This window comes from Camelina sativa, chromosome 5, assembly GCF_030686135.1.
Source record: "Camelina sativa cultivar CO46 ecotype springtype chromosome 5, ASM3068613v1".
NCBI classification, from domain to species: domain Eukaryota; kingdom Viridiplantae; phylum Streptophyta; class Magnoliopsida; order Brassicales; family Brassicaceae; genus Camelina; species Camelina sativa.
This window is the reverse complement of record NC_141884.1, coordinates 39,044,357-39,066,822: the sequence shown is the minus strand read 5'-3', so window position 1 is coordinate 39,066,822 and position 22,466 is coordinate 39,044,357. Positions and strand designations below refer to the sequence as shown.

At 38.8% G+C, this 22,466-nt stretch overlaps 1 long non-coding RNA gene and 1 pseudogene across 2 annotated transcripts; one reads left to right on the top strand and one right to left on the bottom strand.

Moving 5' to 3' along the window:
- The first annotated feature begins 6,954 nt into the window (after nt 1-6,954).
- LOC147944946 (uncharacterized) lies at nt 6,955-7,849 on the top strand. Its single transcript, XR_015558582.1, has 2 exons — nt 6,955-7,098; nt 7,182-7,849. It is a non-coding gene; the product is annotated as an uncharacterized LOC147944946 (long non-coding RNA).
- Nucleotides 7,850-15,980: 8,131 nt separating this feature from the next.
- LOC147944945 (putative F-box protein At1g67623 pseudogene) lies at nt 15,981-19,828 on the bottom strand (annotated as a pseudogene). Its single transcript, XR_015598109.1, has 2 exons — nt 19,699-19,828; nt 15,981-16,609 (listed from the first exon to the last, which is right to left on the bottom strand). The product of XR_015598109.1 is annotated as a putative F-box protein At1g67623 pseudogene (transcript).
- Between the last annotated feature and the right edge of the window lie 2,638 nt (nt 19,829-22,466).

Genomic DNA, 22,466 nt, shown 5'->3' with positions numbered 1-22,466 from the left:
ATCTGTTGACGTGCTGTTGGAGCGGTTATCGAGAGAGGTACCAGTGCATGCTCCAGTTGTGCCGCATGTAGCAGGGTGCGGCCAAGGGCTGCGGATGTTGAGGAGTTTCCATCATATCTTAGGAGGATGGAGCAATTGTAGATGATACATGTGAGATTCTTCTCAAAAGTATCAAGCCTAGAGAGGCGGATAGGTGGACAGATGCAGTTAGAGCAGATGTTTCTCCGTTGGTGGGTGATCAAGTTTGAAATTGGAACTTTAGTGGACAGGTGTGACATTGTAATGTTATAATCAGGCCACGGGAGGTACTAAGGGTCGAGAGATGTTTGTAGACGTTACGGCTTGTTGCTCCTGAGGGGATGGTGATTCGCCTAGATACTGATAGCTCGATGGCTGTGAGCCCAGAGAGTGGTAGAGGGGATGGTTTTCCCCTGAGGGGATGAATAGTTCCCCTGATACCGAGATCTCGAGGATTGTGGTCCAAGAGTGAAACGGTATCACTCGAAGACGCTGGTCTGTGAGTGAGATCGGTATGGCTCGAAGGTTGCGACCTAAGAGTGGAGGAGTTGGGAGCAAGCAATGCCAAGGACGTGAGTATAAACATAACGACGAAATGTAGACCTCGAGAGTTGATGGTGGTTTAATCTTATATTTTTTGTTGTGTTGGCCTGTGGGCCAGGGTTCTATGACCGATGCGGTCATGAATGTGTGGCTGATGCGCCAAGATTGTGTGGTCGGTGGTGCTGGAGTCCCAGGAAGGGGGAGCTGCAGCAGTTATGAGCCGGCAAGGGCATGGTTGCCAGGTACATAAGTTCAGGAGAAACCTTCATGGCAAGATAAACTAATCGTTGCGACGATGTTGGATGAAGTTCATTGGAGAAGGACAGGGTTGCTAGATTTAATGTTTTGGTAAGCTTGCTGGGGGAAATAAGTCAAGTGGTTTGAGTTGGCGGCCTGCATATTGTTTTGATGCGGGGAACCAAAATATGCGAACATATGGTACTTGTTTGTTTGATTACGCTCGTATTGATGATTTGATGTGGATAATTGCTAAGCGGGAAGCTACGTTGGAATAAGCTGTCTTGTAGAAGTTTCCCTTAGAGGCAAGTTACTAGTGAATCTTGGTCGAACAAGAGGGGTTGATATTTGGGTGGTGGTGAGTTGATGTCAGCATACTTGATTATTAGTCTAGTAGATCTGAGGAAGTAACCAGAGGATTTGTTGAGCAAGGGATTTATCCGTCCTAATGTATCACCGTGGGGAGCGCCGGTGTTATTTGTTAAGAAGAAGGATGGGAGTTTCTGCTTGTGCATTGATTATCGGGGTTTGAACCGGGTTACTGTGAAGAACAAGTACCCTCTTCCCAGGATCAATGAGTTGTTGGATCAGTTGAGAGGGGCTACTTGGTTTCCCAAGATAGATCTGGCGTCGGGTTATCATCAGATTCTGATAGATGAGGCAGATGTGAGGAAGACTGCATTCAGGACAGGATATGGGAATTATGAGTTTGTAGTGATGCCTTTTGGTTTGACTAACGCGCCAGCAGCATTTATGAGATTGATGAACAGCGTGTTTCAGGAGTTTCTGGACGTGTCTGTCATCATTTTCATCGACAACATACTCGTATATTCTAAGAGTCCTGAAGAGCATGTAGTGCATTTGAGGGTAGTTCTGGAGAAGCTGCAGGAGTAGAAGTTGTTTGCTAAGTTGAACAAGTGCAGTTTCTGGCAGCGTGAGATGGGTTTTCTGGGTTATATTGTTTCTACAGATAGAGTTTCTGTAGATCCGGAGAAGATTCAGGCTATCAGGGATTGACCTAGACCGTAGAATGCCACAGAGATCAGGAGTTTCCTCGGTTTAGCAGGTTACTACAGGAGATTTGTGTAGGGCTTTGGGAGTAGGGCACGCCCGATGACTAAGTTACAGAGAAGGATGTTCCTTTTGTTTGGTCACAGGAGTGTGAGGAGTGCTTTGCAAACCTTAAGGAGATGTTGACTACTATGCCAATGTTGGTTTTGCTTGAGCAGGGAGAACCTTATGTGGTTTATACTGATGCATCTAGAGTTGGTTTGGGGTGTGTGTTGATGCAGCATGAGAAGGTGATTGACTACGCTTTGCGGCAGTTGTGGAAGCATGAGGGCAACTATCCTACTCATGATTTGGAGATCTTATCTTTATGGTGCAAAGGTACAGGTGTTTACAGATCACAAGAGCCTTAAGTACATATTTACTCAGCCTGAGCTGAATTTGAGACAGAGGCGGTGGATGGAGCTTGTGGCAGATTATGATCTGGAGATAGCTTATCACCCTGGTAAGGCTAAATTGGTTGCGAATGCTCTGAGTCAGAAGAGGGTAGCTTCAGCTCAGGAGCAAGAGATGGAGTCTCTGGTAGGAGAGATCAGTGCTTTGAGGTTGTGTGATGTTTCTCAAGAACCGTTGGGTTTGGAAGCAGATCTTCTGAGCAGGGTGCGGTTGGCTTAGGAGAAGGATTTGGGGCTGGTGAATGCCTCTAAGAATGTTGATTCAGAGTATCAGGTCTCAGCTAATAGTTCTATCTTGGTGCACGGTCGGATTTGTGTGCCAAAGGATGAGGAGTTGAGGCAGGAGATCCTGAGAGAGGCTAATGCGAGCAAGTTTTCTATTCATCCAGGAGCGACTAAGATGTATCGTGATCTCAAGAGATACTATCACTGGATCAGGATGAAGAAGGATGTAGCTAGTTGGGTCGCGAGGTGCGTTGTGTGTCAGCTAGTGAAGGCTGAGCATCAGGTTCCACGCGGGTTACTAAAGGGTCTACCCATTCCTGAGTGGAAGTGGGATATGATCACGATTGATTTTTTTGGTAGGATTGCCCGTGTCTCGGACCTTTGATGCTATTTGGGTCATTGTGAACCGGTTAACTAAGTCAGCACATTTTATAGCCATTAAGAAGACTGATGGAGCAGCGGTCTTGGCTAAGAAGTATGTGAAAGAGATAGTCAAGTTGCATGGGGGTGCCAGTGAGTATTGTGTCTGATCGGGACTCTAAGTTCACTTCAGTGTTCTGGAAGGCATTTCATGCAGAGATGGGCACTAAGGTGCATATGAGTACAGCTTATCATCCCCAGACCGATGGAGAGTCAGAGAGGACGATCCACACGCTGGAGGATTTGCTGAGGATGTGTGTGTTGGATTGGGGTGGCCATTGGGCAGATCACCTGAACCTCGTAGAGTTTGCTTACAACAACAGTTATCAGGCGAGTATTAAGATGGCTCCCTTATGAGGCTTTGTATGGGAGGCCATGTCGTACAACATTATGCTGGACTTAGGTGGGGGAGAGGAGCATGTTTGGGGTGGATTTTGTTCAGGAGACCTTAGAGAAGATCCATGTTCTCAAGCTAGACATGAAGGAAGCTCAGGATCGGCAAAGGACTTATGCTGATAAGAGGAGGAGATATCTTGAGTTTCAGGTAGGAGACAGAGTGTACCTCAAGATGGCCATGTTGCGGGGTCCGAACAGGTCATTGATAGAGACTAAGTTGAGTTCGAGGTATATGGGTCCATTCAGAGTGATTGAGCGCGGGTGGGACCGGTAGCATATAGGCTAGAGTTGCCTAAGGTTATGCGTGCGTTCCACAAGGTTTTCCATGTGTCTATGTTGTGGAAGTGTCTCCGTGAGGATGATCAGTTGTTGGCTAAGATTCCTGAGGATCTTCAGCCTAGCATGACTTTGGAGGCGAGACGAGTGAGTGTTCTCGAGAGGAGGATCAAGGAACTTCAGAAGAAGAAGATTCCTTTGATGAGAGTCCTTTGGGACTGTGTTGGTGTTGAGGAGCCGACTTGGGAGCCAGCGGCGAGGATGAAGGCTAGGTTTAAGGAGTGGTATGAGAAGCAAGCCGCGACTTGAGCTTGTCTAGCCTGGTCCCATATGTAGTATGTGGCTGGACCGGGAATAGAGTATTCCAGCCCATCTCTCTTGTTTACTTGGTCCGCTTAGGGTTGGTTGGTTGTAGGACTAAGTAACAAGATGAGGTGGTGTTTGGTAGGCCTGGGCATTCGGTTAACCGTTCGGTTTTGGTTCGGTTGTGTTTGGTTTCGGTTAATTTGGATATAGTAATATAATAACCATTTGGATATTTTAGAAATTTTGGTTTGGTTCAGTTTGGTTTCTTTCAGTTCGATTTTGTTTCGGTTAGTTGAAGAGATAACTATAACTAACATAAATTATATTGAAACTAACCAAATAAACCTAATAAAACCAAAAGTAACCAAAGATAATCAAGTATAACCGAAATTAACCAAAATTACATTACAAAAATATAAAAAAGGGGGAAATATTGATCCGATTTTACAACATAGTATTTAACTTTGTAAATTCATAATAATAACATTTAAATATATTGATTATTTAAAGTACTTAATTATTTTGAATATAGAAATAATTAATATTTTAAGTTTATTTTATAGCTTTACATAATATTAAGTATATTATTTTGGGTATATTCTAGGTTTTTGGATATTTCGGTTAACCATTTAATTGTCGGTTTGGTTCGGTTTAGTTTCGGTTAGTTTGGATATAGGATATTACTAACCATTTGGTTATTTGAAGAACTTCAGTTCGGTTTCGGTTTGATTTTTTTTGGTTTGGTTCGGTCGGTTATTTGGTTACCAGTTATTTTTTCCCAGCCCTAGTTGTAGGAGCGAGTTTGGTTGTTCTTGGATATTAGAGAGCCTCTCATTTGGTTGTAGTTAGTTTCGTGAATCACTTGTTAAGATGAGTGCGTGACCATGAGCTTATATAAGCGATTGGATTGTATGACTTGTTTTGTGTGATGATGTGTAGCCGTGGTGAAAGTGTTATTGGTTGTTCTGTTTAATGGCTGGTTTGTTATATTTTATTTGTAGTTGTACTCTTGATTTTCTTGTGTGTATAGCTAGTAGAAGAAAGCATCGCCTCACACTGGGTATTTTTGGTAATATTCACGCATCTCATTGTGTTTATGGTGCAGGTAGAGGCAAAGTGTGACCGTGAGATCATCATGACAATGAAGAGGCGCATGTTTTAGGGACCTAGTTGTTATGTTTTGGTGTATGCTAGGTTGCTAGAATTGGAATGTTGGAGTTATAACCATGGTTTAAGTTGCTAGTTTTTGGTCTATGATTCTGATTAATTATTGGTTTATTATTATTGGCATTTTCCGTTGCTTATTTGGTGATTTGAGTTCTGTATATTTAAATAAATATTTTTAAGTTATTTTTTATTATTTATTATGTAATAATTTATTATTATTATTTTTATCTAATATATTAAAGGAGAAGTCGAGATGGCTCACAGCCAATCTCACAAAATTTGACCTCCTTTGCCCTTAATGAAAAATACCCCTAAAAATATTTCGGAGAAGCTTTTTCTCTTTATTTAGGTTGCTGAAACGCACCACATTCATCCTCAGACTTAAGATTACTAATTTACCATTAATGAGATTCAAAACTGGACGTTTTTACCTTTTTCTAAGTTTTAATTTTTTTTAAATTAGAAAAAACGAAAATTAAAAATAAAAATGGGAATCTAATATATTTATATGCAATATCTCTCTTTAAAAAAATAGAAGATAAATATTAGAATATATTATGAATATCCGTTTAAAGAAAATTTCTATTATTTTAAATGTTAAAATAGGTAAAGATAATTATGACGATTTTCATTGGATTCTAAATATAATCGACAATATAATCTGAATATATGTAAATGGGCTTTTGTAAATAAAATCCGTAATATACACCTCCTTACTCAAAACCCTAAAATCATAAGCGGTTTACTATTATAAATACTTGATTCTCTAATCATTCTCCATAACTCCAAAACAAGAAAAAACCCTAATCTTTTATCATGTTCTCAAATTTATATTTATATTTGTATTATAATTTTGGTCCTTGATTTGATTGCATCTTATTTTAATTTTTAGTTCTCTATGTAGTGGTTGTTTGTTTATATCACAGGATTATTATTGTTGTTTTTTCTTTCTATTAAGGTGCTAATGATTTTCTGATTTAGTTTTCAAAAACTTTTGATTCGATTATAGATCAATATTATCTTACTGACTTGATTTTTTTTTAAATTTGTTTTAGGGTTTACCGTGGGATTTTGGAACTACAAATCATCGTGGTTCTTGATGTGTTTGAGAAGATATCTATATACAAAGAGATAAAAATAATATTAAAAAGGTATTATTAGGTTTAATTTTTGGTTCCTTTTGTATTTTTTCTTCTTTTTTGGAATTTTATATGAATTCAAAATTTCCAAGTACTATAGTATTTGAGGTGCATGGTTGATGGGACAATAGTTTTGATATTGGAATGATAGTTTGAATCTTTCGGACGATTAAGTAAAATAATCTAATTTTTTAATTTTTTATCAATAAGGTTTCTCTTTTTCAATTTGGTTTTCCTAAACCCTAACAATCCATCTTCTAGCCGGTTTGTGATCTCACATGTGAAGGTAAAAGGTATGTTATTTACCACTTATCTATCACGGTTGCAACTCTTTTTTTTAATTCCCTTTGTGTATAGATGTGCTTCTTCTTTTTTTGCTAACTCTTTTTTATTTGTGTGTGACTTATTTACAAAAATAACAAACAAAAATTACCATCTAATGCTCATGTCAGATGTATTTAATGTCAAAACTAAAAATGAATTGATTGTGTGACTTATCTATTATATTAATTAGATTAAAGTTAAAGTATTGACCTTTTTATGTATATTACAAACTAATATTTTTAAAATATATATATATATATATATATGAAGATGCAGTCTACATATATGTATAGTTGATCACTTGATCTCATACACCTTGCGATATTTAATCATTTGGATCATTGTTATTGGTTAAGGATGGGATTACGCGGTTTTGGTTGACGTAAGCAGCATTTGGAGAGCTTCAATGGTCAACATCCGTTGCTTACGTTACTTTGAATAAACAAGACCAAATTAGAGTCACAAATTTGATAAAACCAAAGCTCTCCATCAATCGACTTTTAATAAAGATGCTTACGTCGTGACTCTGCCTTCGATCTCCAGACTTTACCAACCCCCTCCATCGTTCCTTAGCCCTTCTCAAGGTCAGTTCTTCAAGTCCCTTATCTTAATTCAGTTGGACATTCTCTCAAATATTAATCTCTCAGTGGTGTCCTTTTTTCCTCAGCCGCACACGAATGACCTTCACATAGTGGCCTAAAATCTCCAAGGCATGACTCATCCTGTCTTCTGGCTCTAATCTCCGCCTCTTATTTGCTGACCAAGACATCCCCTGCTACCTGGCCGCCTGTTCAGAGCCCCATCTACTCAAGGCCAAAAAATAGCTGAAAGACCTTTTTATTGCAACCAAGAAACAACCTTCAGAGCCGAAGGGAAAGTCGCTTTTATTTTCTTCTTCTTCCTCTCGGGAGAGCTGAAAACGCAAGAAAAGGGCTGAAAATGATATCTCAAGTTGGCCATCAAGGAAGATAAATAACATTGGACATCCTCTCGAAAACTGCATGTGGTGATGGACTATGTTGCAGTAGTTCAACGCTGTCTCCATCTCGCCTCCTTCAACTCAAGCTTCCCTCAATCTTTTTCCTTTTCTATGATCAATCCATCCCAACTATTCATGTGCCTCCTAAGTAGCTATCTTTATCAGAGCTCGATTTATTTAGATTCAAATTTTTCATATATATATATATATATATATATATATTAATGGTGTTTAACTAGGATTCAATCCTGTCTCATTAATATTATTTATCCTGTACAAAACTATAAATAATTTAATTTCACAAGTATATATAAAAAACAATTGTTTTATTAAATGTACCTTAAGTTATGTACAAATTTATCAAAAACAAAGTAGACGTTATGCCTTTGCACCCTAATTACATGCTTAGAACCGACACTTCCATGTATGTGTGGAACAATTACGTGACTGAAGCATGCAAATTTGGATCTTACAAGAAAGCTATACATCTAAAAATAAAAATTGAAATATATCTAAACTATAAATTCATGCCGAGCCAAAACAGTAGAAGTCAGATTCATTAAGCTAAACATATAATTTTGATTTTTTTGGGTGTTAATTTAGTTCTAATAAAGAATTGTATGCAATATTGAGATAACTATAACAAATTTGACAGTTTGAAAAGGGTAATTTAAATCATGAGAAATATTGAGAAAACGCATGAACGATCCAGGTACATCAAATTGTTATTTTGTTAATTGAATGTAATTTATTTTTCCGCAAAACAAAATTATAAATAAGTGTTTAACTTTACTGTTGTAGGTCTAATGTTGACATGAGCTTAGATAGAAAATATATGTTTAATTGAAATAGAACTGATGTTGCAATCGAATGGGACGTATCTTACGACCTTCGAGAAAATGCCTAAACCAGATAATAGTATGATGAACACAGGTGTAAATAGGCTTATCGCAGATAAGAGAATATATAAGCCTCATAAACAACAGGAATTGTACAATGAGTTGTTACCTATGCTAACTGAGGAACAAAGACATGTTTATGAAGAAATCATTCACTCTGTGAATCACGACAAAGGTGGTATGTTTTTTATTCATGGATTTGGTGGTACTGGGAAAACTTTATTGTGGACTATTCTTGGTGCTGATATAAGGTCTAAAGGTAATATTGTTCTGAATGTTGCTTCAAGTGGTATAGCTGTTTTGCTTTTGAAAGGTGGTAGAACGGATTACTCAAGATTTGGTATTCCAATCAATCTTAATGAATATTCTGTGTGTACGATCGATGCTGAATCTGATCTTGCTGGTACTTAATTAGAGAAGCAAAGCTCATAATATGGGACGAGGCTCCAATGATGAACAAACTTTGTTACGAAAATTTGGATAGGAGTTTGCGAGATATCATAAGATGTGACCAGATTTTTGGAGGTAAAGTTGTTGTGGTAGGAGGTGATTTTAGACAGATTCTACATGTTATTACAGAAGGAGGAAGAGTAACGACAGTTTTAGCATCTATCAACTCATCTGTTCTTTGGAATAGTTGTAAGGTTCTTAAACTTACCGAAAATTTGAGACTTGGCAAGGCACATAATAGTATGGATGCGGGTGCTCTCGCCACTTTTTCAAAATGGCTTCTTGATATCGGGGATGGCAAAAGCAACAAAACAAAGTGGAGATATGGAGATAGAAATTCCGGATGATTTATTAATGAATACAAGTGGAAATCCTATTCAAGCAATAGTTAAAGAAAACTAAGGTGAAAATTTTGCAAGCAGAACTGATCCAACGTTCTATAGGGAAAGAGCTATTCTAAGTCCAAGAAATGATGATGTTGATAAGATAAATCAATTTATGCTTAGCAAGCTACCAGGTATGCAAATTAAATAGGATATGGAATATGCATATTGAAGTAATAATTTTTAAAAATACTAATATTAAATACATATTGATATAGTATTTTTCTATCAATTAAATTATCAATCTACAATTTGCATTAATCAACTCACTAAGAATACACAAATAGGCTTAATCTATTCTTAAAAAGGAAAAGGTTCTTTTGTAATAATCTTAACTAACAAACTGATTCAAAGAAAGAAAACAAGACAATTCAAACAATGCAAACTCAAAGAAACAAAACACAACTAGCAACAAACTTTAAGTCAAGATTAAACAAGTGAACCTTAGGCAAGGTAATTGACTTGGGAGATAGCTAACCAATCCTAGATGTCTAAGCAACAATCAAGAACAATCCTATGGCTAAGAACACTTATGCAAATCAATTCATTTCCGTTATAGAGATTCCTATGCTAATCAAGTGATAATCAACAATTTCCAAAGGCAATCACAAGGCAAACATGCATTAAGAACAAGTCTAAATACCACTAAGCACCCTAATCATCAATTTCCATTGGCTAGGAATACAAAGCTCTTGATTAATTTGGTCAGGAATTTCATCAAACATCTTATGGGCATGGAAATCCTAATGTCTAGATTCAAGCATGATCAAGGCTATCTAGCATTATTAACACTAATCTAGATAATTAACACATAAATAAAGCCTTAGATATCAAAGATCAATCATCTATCTCCTTAATCTACCTACCCCAAAGTTCTAAGGATCTACTCACTCATCATCATGATCACACAAAGGAAAGAGTTTGATCTTTGTAAAATCATAATAAGAGATTATAGATTAAGAGATTTAAAGGAGAAATTGCTATTAAAAACTTAGAAGTACTAAATCATTCAACAAACCAAGAGTAGATAAGCTTAAGAACCCTAAGTGGCTGCTAAACAAAATATAAGATAAAGGATAAAAGGGAGCCGGAACAATCCAGTTCAAACCGGTTTAAACCCGGATCAAAACTAAAAAAAGTGAGGAGCCTGGCGGCTCCACGCGGGCAGGGTTTGGCCGATGGGAGGTGGCGGATGGCTTCACGCGGGCAAGGTTTGGCCGATGGGAGGTGGCCGATGGCTTCACGTGGGCATGGTTTGGCCGCGGGAGGTGGCCGCTGGCTTCACGCGGAAAAGGTTTGGCCGCGGGAGGTGGCCGCTGATGGTGGCGATCAAGTTTGTCTCATGTTCCATCGGCTTGTGTTTGGCTGCTGGTCTTGAACGCTTGCTTCACGCGGGCAAGGTTTGGCCAATGGGAGGTGGCCGATGGCTTCACGCAGGCATGGTTTGGCCGCGGGAGGTGGGCGCTGTCTTCACGCGGAAAAGGTTTGGCCGCGGGAGGTGGCCGCTGATGGTGGCGATCAAGTGCGTCTCCTGTTCCATCGGCTTGTGTTTGGCTGCTGGTCTTGACCGCTTGCTTCACTCGGCCACCGTTTGGCCGGTGGGAGGTGGCCGATGGCTTCACGCAGGCATGGTTTGGCTGCGGGAGGTGGCCGCTGGCTTCACGCGGAAAAGGTTTGGCCGCGGGAGGTGGCCGCTGATGGTGGCGATCAAGTGTGTCTCATGTTCCATCGGCTTGTGTTTGGCTGCTGGTCTTGACCGCTTGCTTCACGCGAGCATGGTTTGGCCAATGGGAGGTGGCCGATGGCTTCACGCAGGCATGGTTTGGCCGCAGGAGGTGGGCGCTGTCTTCACGCGGAAAAGGTTTGGCCGCAGGAGGTGGCCACTGATCGTGGCGACCAAGTGCGTCTCCTGTTCCATCGGCTTGTGTTTGGTTGCTGGTCTTGACCGCTTGCTTCACTCTGCCACCGTTTGGCCGGTGGGAGGTGGCCGATGGCTTCACGCAAGCATGGTTTGGCCGCGGGAGGTGGCCGCTTGCTTCACGCGGAAAAGGTTTGGCCGCGGGAGGTGGCTGCTGATGGTGGCGATCAAGTGCATCTCCTATTCCATCGGCTTGTGTTTGGCTGCTGGTCTTGACCGCTTGCTTCACTCGGCCACCGTTTGGCCAGTGGGAGGTGGCCAATGGCTTCACGCAGGCATGGTTTGGCCGCGGGAGGTGGCCGCTGGCGTCACGCGGAAAAGGTTTGGCCGCGGGAGGTGGCCGCTGGCGTCACGCGGAAAAGGTTTGGCCGCGGGAGGTGGCCGCTGATGGTGGCGATCAAGTTTGTCTCATGTTCCATCGGCTTGTGTTTGGCTGCTGGTCTTTACCGCTTGCTTCACGCGGGCAAGGTTTGGCTGATGAGAGGTGGCCGATGGCTTCACGCAGGCATGGTTTGGCCGCGGGAGGTGGGCGCTGTCTTCACGCGGAAAAGGTTTGGCCGCGGGAGGTGGCCGCTGATGGTGGCGATCAAGTGCGTCTCCTGTTCCATCGGCTTGTGTTTGGCTGCTGGTCTTGACCGCTTGCTTCACTCGGCTACGGTTTGGCCAGTGGGAGGTGGCCAATGGCTTCACGCAGGCATGGTTTGGCCGCGGGAGGTGGCCGCTGGCTTCACGCGGAAAAGGTTTGGCCGCGGGAGGTGGCCGCTGATGGTGGTAATCAAGTGCATCTCCTATTCCATCGGCTTGTGTTTGGCTGCTGGTCTTGACCGCCTGCTTCACTCGGCCACTATTTGGCCGGTGGGAGGTGGCCGATGGCTTCACGCAGGCATGGTTTGGCCGCGAGAGGTGGCCGCTGGCTTCACGCGGAAAAGGTTTGTCCGCGGGAGGTGGCCGCTGATGGTGGCGATCAAGTGTGTCTCCTGTTCCATCGGCTTGTGTTTGGCTGCTGGTCTTGACCGCTTACTTCACTCGGCCATCGTTTGGCCGGTGGGAGGTGGTTGATGGCTTCACGCAGGCATGGTTTGGCCGCGGGATGTGGCCGCTGGCTTCACGCGGAAAAGGTTTGGCCGCGGGAGGTGGCCGCTGATGGTGGCGATCAAGTGCGTCTCCTGTTCCATCGGCTTGTGTTTGGCTGCTGGTCTTGAGCACTTGCTTCACTCGGTCACCGTTTGGCCGGTGGTCTTGGCCGCTGATGGTGGTGATCAAGTGCCTCTTCTCCACTTCACTCTTCTCTGCTTCTTTGCATCGAAACAAGTCCAAATGCTCCAAATGTGATGATTTTACTCCAAGAACCTGAGAGGTAGCACACTAGATGCATATGCTCCTAAAACAACCTAGAATGTTAAGATTATGCAACAAAACTAACCAAAAACAAGGCTTAAAACCCAACAAAAAACAAGATATCACATATCTAAAATTCCATCTTTATTTTTTTATTTACAGGTGAGGAGAGACGATATCTTAACTCTGATAGTATTGAAACGTCAGATAAAAGTGTTCATGATAATATGATCTACACTCAAGATTTCCTAAACAGTATATAAGTTTCTTGATTGCCAAGTCATGCTTTAACGTTGAAAATAGGAGCACCTGTCATGTTGCTAAGGAATATAGATCCTAAGGGAGGTTTGCGTAACGGTTCGAGGTTAATTATTACTCAGATGACCAATCATGTAATCGAAGCAAGAATTGTGAGAGGAAAAAGGTTGGTCATAAAGTACTTATCCCTAGGATGTATGTTAGTCCACCTGATGCAAAGTTTCCCTTTCGTATGAGGCGACGAAAGTTTACTGTTACCGTGGCGTTTGCAATTACTATAAACAAAAGTCAAAGTCAGACGCTAGAACATGTTGGATTGTTTCTACCGAAACTGGTTTTTACACAGGGACAGCTTTATGTTGCCTTCTCTCAAGTCACAACCAGAAAATACTTAAAGGTATTAATTACAGATAAAGATGGGAAATGCCAGAATAAAACACTTAATGTTGTTTTCAAAGAGGTATTTGAGACTGTATAATTATGTTGTGTAGTTGGATAATTGTTTTGGATATTTAGACTTGAATTATATTTTTTCTCTTAAATAAAGTGATTTTTAATATCTTTAACACTACCTCTATTTTATAGTCAGATATAGACTTTCATATTGGAGAAAACTATTTTCTAATTTTGACTTATTCTATATTATAAAATAATAGATAAATACATTGTAGATGGTCTAAGAACATTTTATTAAAAAATTTCACATGATTATATTTTATTTGGTTTCAACAATGTTGTTTAAAAACATATAATTGTTAGCTGTGTCATAAAATGTATATATAATTTTACATCATTTCTATTAACTACAAACTTTACCTTTAATCTGTAATTATATATAATAATAATAAATATTAAAAATATTTAATAGTCAAACAAAATGTGAGACACTAAAACGATTAAGACGCAACGTTTAATCGTGACTGTTTGTATTCTTACAAATCTGGAATCCCCTTTTCGGTTTCAATAACAGAGAAGAAACAGGAAAAACCCTAATTGGAGAAAATCATGAGATTATGATTAGCGCCAAGGTCAAAGTCTAATTGATCTTCTTCCCGGAAGAACTAATTGACGTATACACGCCAAGGTCTTATATTCTTGGAGTATCAGCGAGTTCTTTACAAAAATAGTACTGCTTCTTGTGGAAGTAGAGGTTAGTGTCGCTAATTGAACATCATTCTTATTTAAAGTTCAATTTTTAACAATTCTTATATATACGACTTCCTACACAATTGTTATTGAACTGTAAAGAGTAACACAATCGAAACTAATTTTTTACCAAATACACTCGCTAAACTCCGGAAATATATCGACGATGGTGAATGATATGATATTAGAACTTTCAAAGTAATCAATCCAACCCTGAATGAGAGGAATACTTATCATCCTTATCAAATAAAATTCACGGACGATACCACTATGACGCTGGCCCAACAATTGAGTCCAAAGAATTACTTTTGATTCAAGGATTTGGATGATATATATCGTTGAAAAATAAATCATCCCATCTCTTTCGGTAAGTGTTTTGTTAATTAATTTAATATTGATATGGTACAATATGTGAGTATAGTTAATTGTAATGTGTTCGGGAATCTAGAATCTTTATAGGATTTGTTGTAACTTTGTGTATTGGTCCCTTCCTTAGAAAAGTATGAATCAAAATTTTACTAAATATAGATTTGCAATACTTTGGAAAGCTAAATTCTGTCTTTTTCCAAATTAGATGTATGTGAGTGTATAGTAGATGTGGGAGATAAAAGAAGACCTGAGAGTGCCAATAATAGTAATGATGTTCTCACGTTGTTGAATGGTAGGTAAAAGACATTTACTCTACCTTTAGGACAGTTACGTTTTAAAGTTGTCTCTGTTAAATTTTTTTATGAATTTGATAAACATGTAGGAATGAAACTGTGAAATGTCGTGTTAAAGACAACTACGCTTCTCAATTCATGTCTAAATGGCAATCAAACGGGTTTCATCTCATATACAAATCCGAACCTTTGTTTTGTGTAATACGGTTTGTGAAAGTCGGAGAATATAAAGGTGTGTAACATAAAATAGTTCTGATATAATCTTCATAAGGTAACCAATATATTCACTTTAAACTGCAAATGTTTATAGGTGCACCATGTATCGAAAACACATTGGCCTATTCGAAGATCTTTATAAAACCACAGTTCGAAGGACTAGAGCATCACCAGGCTATGTAAGATTTGAATATGTAAAAATAACTTTATATACTTTATATATGATTATGTATGATGTTAAAATAATTTTATTTCATACACTTTATATATTTAAAGGTCTGAGTCTGCTGGACGTTATTACATAAACCATGTGATGGAGCATCAAAGTGAGAGTTCAGGGACTCAGTCATAAAGAATGGACTCAGAAATGAAGATACGGTGGCTTAATGAACTTTTTGTATATGCAAACTTTAGTATAATTTTGAATGTATATAGTACCAAATACAATTGTCTAAATAGAAGTACATTTATGGGTTACTTAAAATATTATTTTAATGGTCTAAACGAAATTACATATTATATTGTCCCAAATTATTATATCAAGGTAATTAAAATTGACCGTAACAATTGTATTTGGCTCATTTAAAACTTTGTTACGGTAAATTTGGGTTTAAACTTTGAAAATGGACTTTAAAATTTCAATTAAACTTTAAAAATGGACTTTAAAATTTCAATTTATATTTTGCATATGTAGATTAATACTATAAACATTTTATTAACTATTCATTTTATTATTTTAAAAAGTGAAAAAATAATATTTAATACGAAACTTAAAAAAATAATTTATATTTGAACATACAAACTACTATAAAAATTAAAAAAATTAAACAGGTTTTTAAAATATAATAAAATTTTGATTCAACATTTTATAGAATTAAATTAGTTTTTTTCTATTCAGTTCCTGCCCGCACAAGCGTACGGGTAACTCTCCTAGTTATTCTTATTTATTACAAAAAAACGGGTCGTTTCACACATATACAGATATTTACTGTATTTTGGTCGGAACTACAACTAACCGATTGCTAACGTACAAGTATTATCTTTTATTTTATTTTATTTTTGGTTCATGTGGACAATTTGGTTAGATACACGTTGCCACGAGAAAGTCAAAATCAAATCATTTTGTTTTGTTTGTGTTTACTTGGAATAGTACTTTCGCAATGGAAAAGTATTTTAACCTTTTTCCCCGGTCAACTTCTAACATTATTGATCGATCACTACATCCTCCAACAGAAAAGTTCAACTTCGTGATGCCACAGACAAAACTGACAAGCAGAAGAAGTATTCATGTCGTTGACCTCATCGAATGGATGCCAACCACGGTTCCTTGCTAAGAACATCATGGTTTTACCATCGCACTTGCACTTCTCTCGAAGGTACGCTGTTTTGAGTTGTTCCATCACCGGGTTGGCACGATCCCATTCGCTGTCTCTAATCTTTTCAAACTTGTATCGAAGTTCCAGCAGCTCATCCATCGTAGTTGAAACCAACGGCTTTGTAACAGAAGACAAGATCTTAAAACCCTTTTGTTTTGTTTGGCCTCCAAGACAGATCAGAATCAGCCCATAGACATATTTAGCCTCTTTGTGTCCTTTTTCTGCAACTTTAGCTAAATATTTGAGTCCTTTGTGCTCACGGTTCTGTAGAAAGTAGTAGATGAATCCTTTGCGATACAAAGCTTCGGGGTTTCCATTCTTGAGACATCTTATGAAAAAATTGGAGAACGTTTCATGGTCGTGATGCCATGGCAATAGAGGGGTTTCTTGGAGTGAAAGTCGCCGGAGAACATATCCATCATCGCAAATATGTCGAAATGGTTTCGAAACTAATCTGAGATTACGAACCTCTGTACAAGGAAGAAGCTGCGATACTTATAACACCCGTCCCGCCTTATCGGCCAAGACAATGTGTTATTCAAATGGTTCCGCCAAAATGCTTCTTTCTTAAAAATAAAATTCTTCAATCATAAAACTCTTCACAACTCACAAAGCCTTTAACCTAAGGGAAAAGATAAAAGGTGAACACAATGACGACGTTCTAATCACATTCAACAATCAATGTGTAGCATATAATCAGACTCCACATTCTTGACATACATCCAACAAACATAACGGTTTCACATAATACTCAACCTAGCATATTCATAATATTTCTTAAACCATATTTAAACACCAACAAATTCTATGCTACACACATTCATCAATACACACATTCATAAACTACGCTAAACCGAAATCTCATCAGCTTAGCATGGCAAGAAACAAATCTCATGTTCGTCCAATCCAATTACCATGTACAAAACCAATCTCAGGTTTGCCCATCACGAGTCACGAAACAAATCTCATGTTCGCACCCTCACGAGACGCGAATCTCATGTTCACGCCCACATCACATAATCTCATTTCATATCATCATTCAACAATACTTCAACTCATTCTATCATGAGTCATATTATCATACCATGTCATCATACATTATAATCATATCACGCAATATCAAACAATGGACATATCCAATCAAATAGTTTCCAAGCCTATACAAGCAAATTCATGAAGAACATGCTTAGAAAATAATCATTGTGTTTCCGTGATTACCACCCTCACCTTTGCCACTTAAATTTTGAAACTCATTTCTCCTTTTCCATGTCAGAACCAATATTCAAGAACACCAGCTCCATCCAACCTCGTTGCCAAACCAAACATTACAATGTCACCATTTATTCTATACAAATGAGCCTCATAAATACACGGGTAAAACCGTAACTAACCGTTAAAACTCCGATCCCACCGTTGAATATTTATGTTACAGTACCGTGAAGCTCCCCACAAAATCTCAGCTCGATCAGGTAATATTTGGACCACCAAACGCCGATCCAAAGAGACAACCTCGAATCTAATTTCTAAGGTTCGGACTGTTTCAGATATTCCTTGCGCAGGAAGCAAGGAACATAACTTCTTGAATATAACTCCGATCGGACTTCCGTCACTTGCTACGAGCTCATGGCTTGATGTTTATCACGCTGATTTTTTTAGATTCCCAAACCGATGTCACCTCCGGCGCCGACGAACCTCCAAAGATGCCTCCTCCAAACTGTTTTCCCTCCCTTCTTCCTCTTTCTTATTTCTTTCTTTTTCTTTGATCTACTCCGACTTCTCTCTTCCACCAGACCACCACCACCACCGTGGCTTGTCACAGTCACAGTAATGACTACCAGGTCTACCACCTCCGCGACGTCTCCTTCTCTCTCTCTTCTCCTCACGTCTACCTCTCTTCCCCTCTCTCCTTCTTGCGGCCATGTTACGGTTCAACACAACATCTCTCTCTCCCCCTCTATGTTGAACGAAGAGGGCGAGTGTTTATAACACACGAATACACAAACCCTTTTCGTTTTCTTCTTTAAAGAATATTGGACCTTATTTGGCTGCAACTTATTAGCGAAAATTGGCCCAACTCCCAATTATAAAATTGGGGATGTTACAATATTGTTGCTATAAGCTTGAAGTAGCTTGGAGATCAAGCTTAAGTATATTTAGGAGGATCGAAATATATATCAAATTTGTTAGTTTTACTTTCTTTAGGAGTTATCTAAAGTTAGTTTTCCAAAAGTGTTTTGGAAATATAATTTATATATAAGGAGGTGCTAAGGTGTTGCACAACTTATGAGATTTGAGAGATTAAGGTTTTGAGTTATTTTCCTTAATAATAAGAAGAATTATTTCTTTTGATCTTTGAGTTATACTTTGTGAGATTTTAGATTTTGTATCAGAGCACGATTTGTGCTTGATCACCATCGTTGGAGAAAATAACCCTTAAGAAGGAGATGAGTGACGACGAGAAAGACGAGACGATCAAGACCAAGGATGTCGGACCTTCCTCTGTTAAGTTCCTATGCTAAACTCTACAAATTACACAGTTTGAACTATGCGAATGAGGATAGCTCTCAAGGTTAACAAGGTATGGGAAACAATAGATCCGGGGATCAAATATGAGGAGAAAAACGATATGGCAATTGCTCTGTTATTTCAATCGATACCAGAATCATTGATACTACAAGTTGGAGAGCATGATACTTCGAAAGGCGTTTGGGATGCAATACAGGCGAGACATCTTGGTGCTGAAAGAGTAAAGGAAGCTAGATTACAAACACTTATGACTAAATAAGCTTAAGATGAAGGATGGAGACACGATTGATGCTTTCTCTGGCAAACTCTCTGAAATTTCTTCAAAATCTGCAGCTCTTGGAGAAACGATTGATGAATCAAAACTCGTGAAGAAATTTCTTAAAACCCTTTCGCGAAAGAAGTTTATACACATTGTTGCATCTCTTGAACAAGTTCTCAACCTAAATACTACAACTTTTGAGGATATCGTCGAAAGATTAAAGGCATACGAAGAAAGAATCAATGAAGAAGAGGAAGAACAACAAGAAGATCATGGCAAGCTTATGTATGCAAACATGAATCCTCGACAAGAGTTCTTTGGGAATAACAGAGGAAGAGGAGGACGATCTTATTGGCGAGGAAGAGGTCGTGGTCGCTTCAGTTACAACTAGAACGGATCATACAAACAGGAACGAGATAAAGAGAGAGAAGGAACAATAACATGTTATCGATGTGATAAACAGGGCCACTATGCCTCGAATTGTCCTGACAGGCTGCTCAAGCTTCAAGAAGTAGTTGACAAAGAGGAAGAAGATACACACGAAGCTGAAAAATTGATGATGCATGAGGAGGATCTAAATATATATCAAATTTGTTAGTTTTACTTTCTTTAGGAGTTATCTAAAGTTAGTTGTCCAAAAGTGTTTTGGAAATATAATTTATATATAAGGAGGTGCTAAGGTGTAACACAACTTATGAGATTTGAGAGATTAAGGTTTTGAGTTATTTTCCTTAATAATAAGAAGAGTTCTTTCTTTTGATCTTTGAGTTCTACTTTGTGAGATTCTAGAGATACATGACAAAATCTCCACAAGAAGATCTTCCGGTAAAGAATCGACGCAAATTCTTGTTTTTCTAGATTTCCTTATAGACGAAGGAGACGAGAACAGAGAGGATGATACCATGTTGTTGTTGTTGATGAGATTCAATAGTACTGTTTCCAATTATTGTTATATATATAGAGAGGGCTTAATTCGTTTTCCTTTTTTGATTAGGACTCTTCGTGACGGTCCTTCGGGACGTGTGGCCTGTTGAGGCGATCCTTCGGGATGTATGGTCTTCGTGACAGTCCTTCGAAACAAGTGGTATTCGTGACGGTCCTTCGGGACAAGTGGTATTCGTGACGGTCCTTCGGGACAAGTGGTCTTTGTGACGGTCCTTTTAAGGACATTTGTTTGGCCTTGGTGGCGGTCCTGTTTAGGACAATTTGTTTGGCCTTGGTGGCGGTCCTGTTTAGGACATTTGTTTGGCCTTTTTGGCGGCTCTTGTGGCTTGTATATGATCCTTGTGCGGTCATGAGGTATTCCAGTGAGGGGATATGTGGTTGGAAGGACATTGTGATGTTTTACGCGAGCCACGGGAAGCAAAATTGGTTAGGGATAGGACTCAGACGTGTTCAGAATTGTTTGCTCGCGACTCTTGGGGGACTTTAGTTCTCCTAGTACTGCCATATTCTGAGACTTTGTGGCTTGGGAGTATGGTTGGTATATCGACTTCGGATGACAATCCGGGGAGCGCTGTAGGGTGGCAACCCGAGAGACAAATATTGAACTTCCTTTATATATTATGGCATGCGGACTTAGGCCCAATGAGGAGCCAATATTATGGCATGCAGGTTTCGGCCTGATGAGGAGCCAATAAAAACTCAAGGTCGAGACCTATGAGTAAAGGAAAGTCCAAAAGTCGAGAGCAAATAACGCCTGGAGCGTGAGTCTATCGCCTAGAGGTAACCTTCGTAGATCGATTGGAGGAACTGTGGGCCGTGGAGACGGTTGCACTGTAGTTCTTGGCGGACAGTTATTCAAGATTCAAGGACGAATCTATGTTGGTGGGGGAGAATTGTAACATCCGTGTTCCGGGAATAGTGTTTGGGATATGTTAAGTAAACTAAAAGAGTGGATTTTAATTGATTTTAGTTTAATTAAATTCTAGTTTAATCTAATTAAACCAAAAACCCAGCTCCTTCTAAAATTCACGCCTCATCTCCTAAAATTCACGCCTAAAATTCACGCCTCTGTCGACATTGTTAACAGAGAGAGGGAGAGAAAGAGAGATAACACTTGGTTATTGGAAGAAGGAGGATCCGACTGGTCAAATCGTTTCGAAAGGTATTGATTTTTGTTATGGATGTAGCTAAGAGATCTTCGTTTACTCTCCTTTTTACAGAAGTGAATTTGAGTTAATATTCTAGGAGATATTAGCATTTTCGTGGGGCGTTTCTTCTCATTCGCGGATTGAGACCAACGAGTGTTTTGGGATCGATAGCGGTTTCATCTGAGAACCGATCGTGCTGACATTTTTTGGGAAGCTTCTGAACGTATAGACATTGCTTTTCACCAGAGGGATTAGAAAGTTAACGGTTCGTTTGGATTTCATGGTTTCACTTGTGAGGTTGTTCTTTACTGTTTTTTTCTTGCAGTTTGATTTAAATGTTTGTTTGTTGTTGTGATTGGTTGTAGGAGCGAGTTTGGTTGTTCTTAGATATTGGAGAGCCTCTCATTTGGTTGTAGTTAGTTTTGTGAATCACTTGTTAAGGTGAGTGCGTGACCATGAGCTTATATAAGCGATTGGGTTGTATGACTTGTTTTGTGTGATGATGTGTAGGCGTGGTGAAAGTGTTATTGGTTGTTCTGTTTAATGGCTGGTTTGTTATATTTTATTTGTAGTTGTACTCTTGATTTTCTTGTGTGTATAGCTCGTAGATGGGAGCATCGCCTCACTGGGTTTTTTTGGTAATATTCACGCATCTCATTGTGTTTGTGGTGCAGGTAGAGGCAAAGTGTGACCGTGAGATCATCATGGCAATGAAGAGGAGGATGTTTTAGGGACCTAGTTTTTATGTTTTGGTGTATGCTAGGTTGCTAGAATTGGAATGTTGGAGTTATAACCATGGTTTAGGTTGCTAGTTTATGATCTATGATTCTGGTTAATTATTAGTTTATTATTATTGGCATTTTCCGTTGCTTATTTGGTGATTTGAGTTCTGTATATTTAAATAAATATTTTTGAATTATTTATTTATTATTTATTATGTAATAATTTATTATTATTATTCTTATTTATTACAAAAAAATGGGTCGGATCGTTTCACACATATACAGAGATTTACTATATTTTGGTCCGAACTACAACTAAACCAGAGTTCAAAGGACTAGAACATCACTAGACTATGTAAGGTGTAATTATGTATATGAAATCAAGTCCTGTATGATGTTAAAAGTAAAATTTCTTTAAACACTTTATATATTTACAGGTCTGAATTTGCTGGGCGTTATTACATAAACCATGTGACGAAGCAACAAGGTGAAAGATCAGGCAATCAAATGTAAAGAATGAGGTGTTGGTCGTTTACTTGTCTATTTTTGAATGTATATAAAATTTAGTATGTTTGTATTAACCGCTACTTGAAATCCAACTTTGCATTACTCTCATCTTTAGTTTGTAATTGAGAATACATTATTGAATCTTAATATTTGTTTACCACAGTTTAGTTGTTTATTTAAAAGACTCAATTAATATTTCACATTGAGAGTATTATTTGTC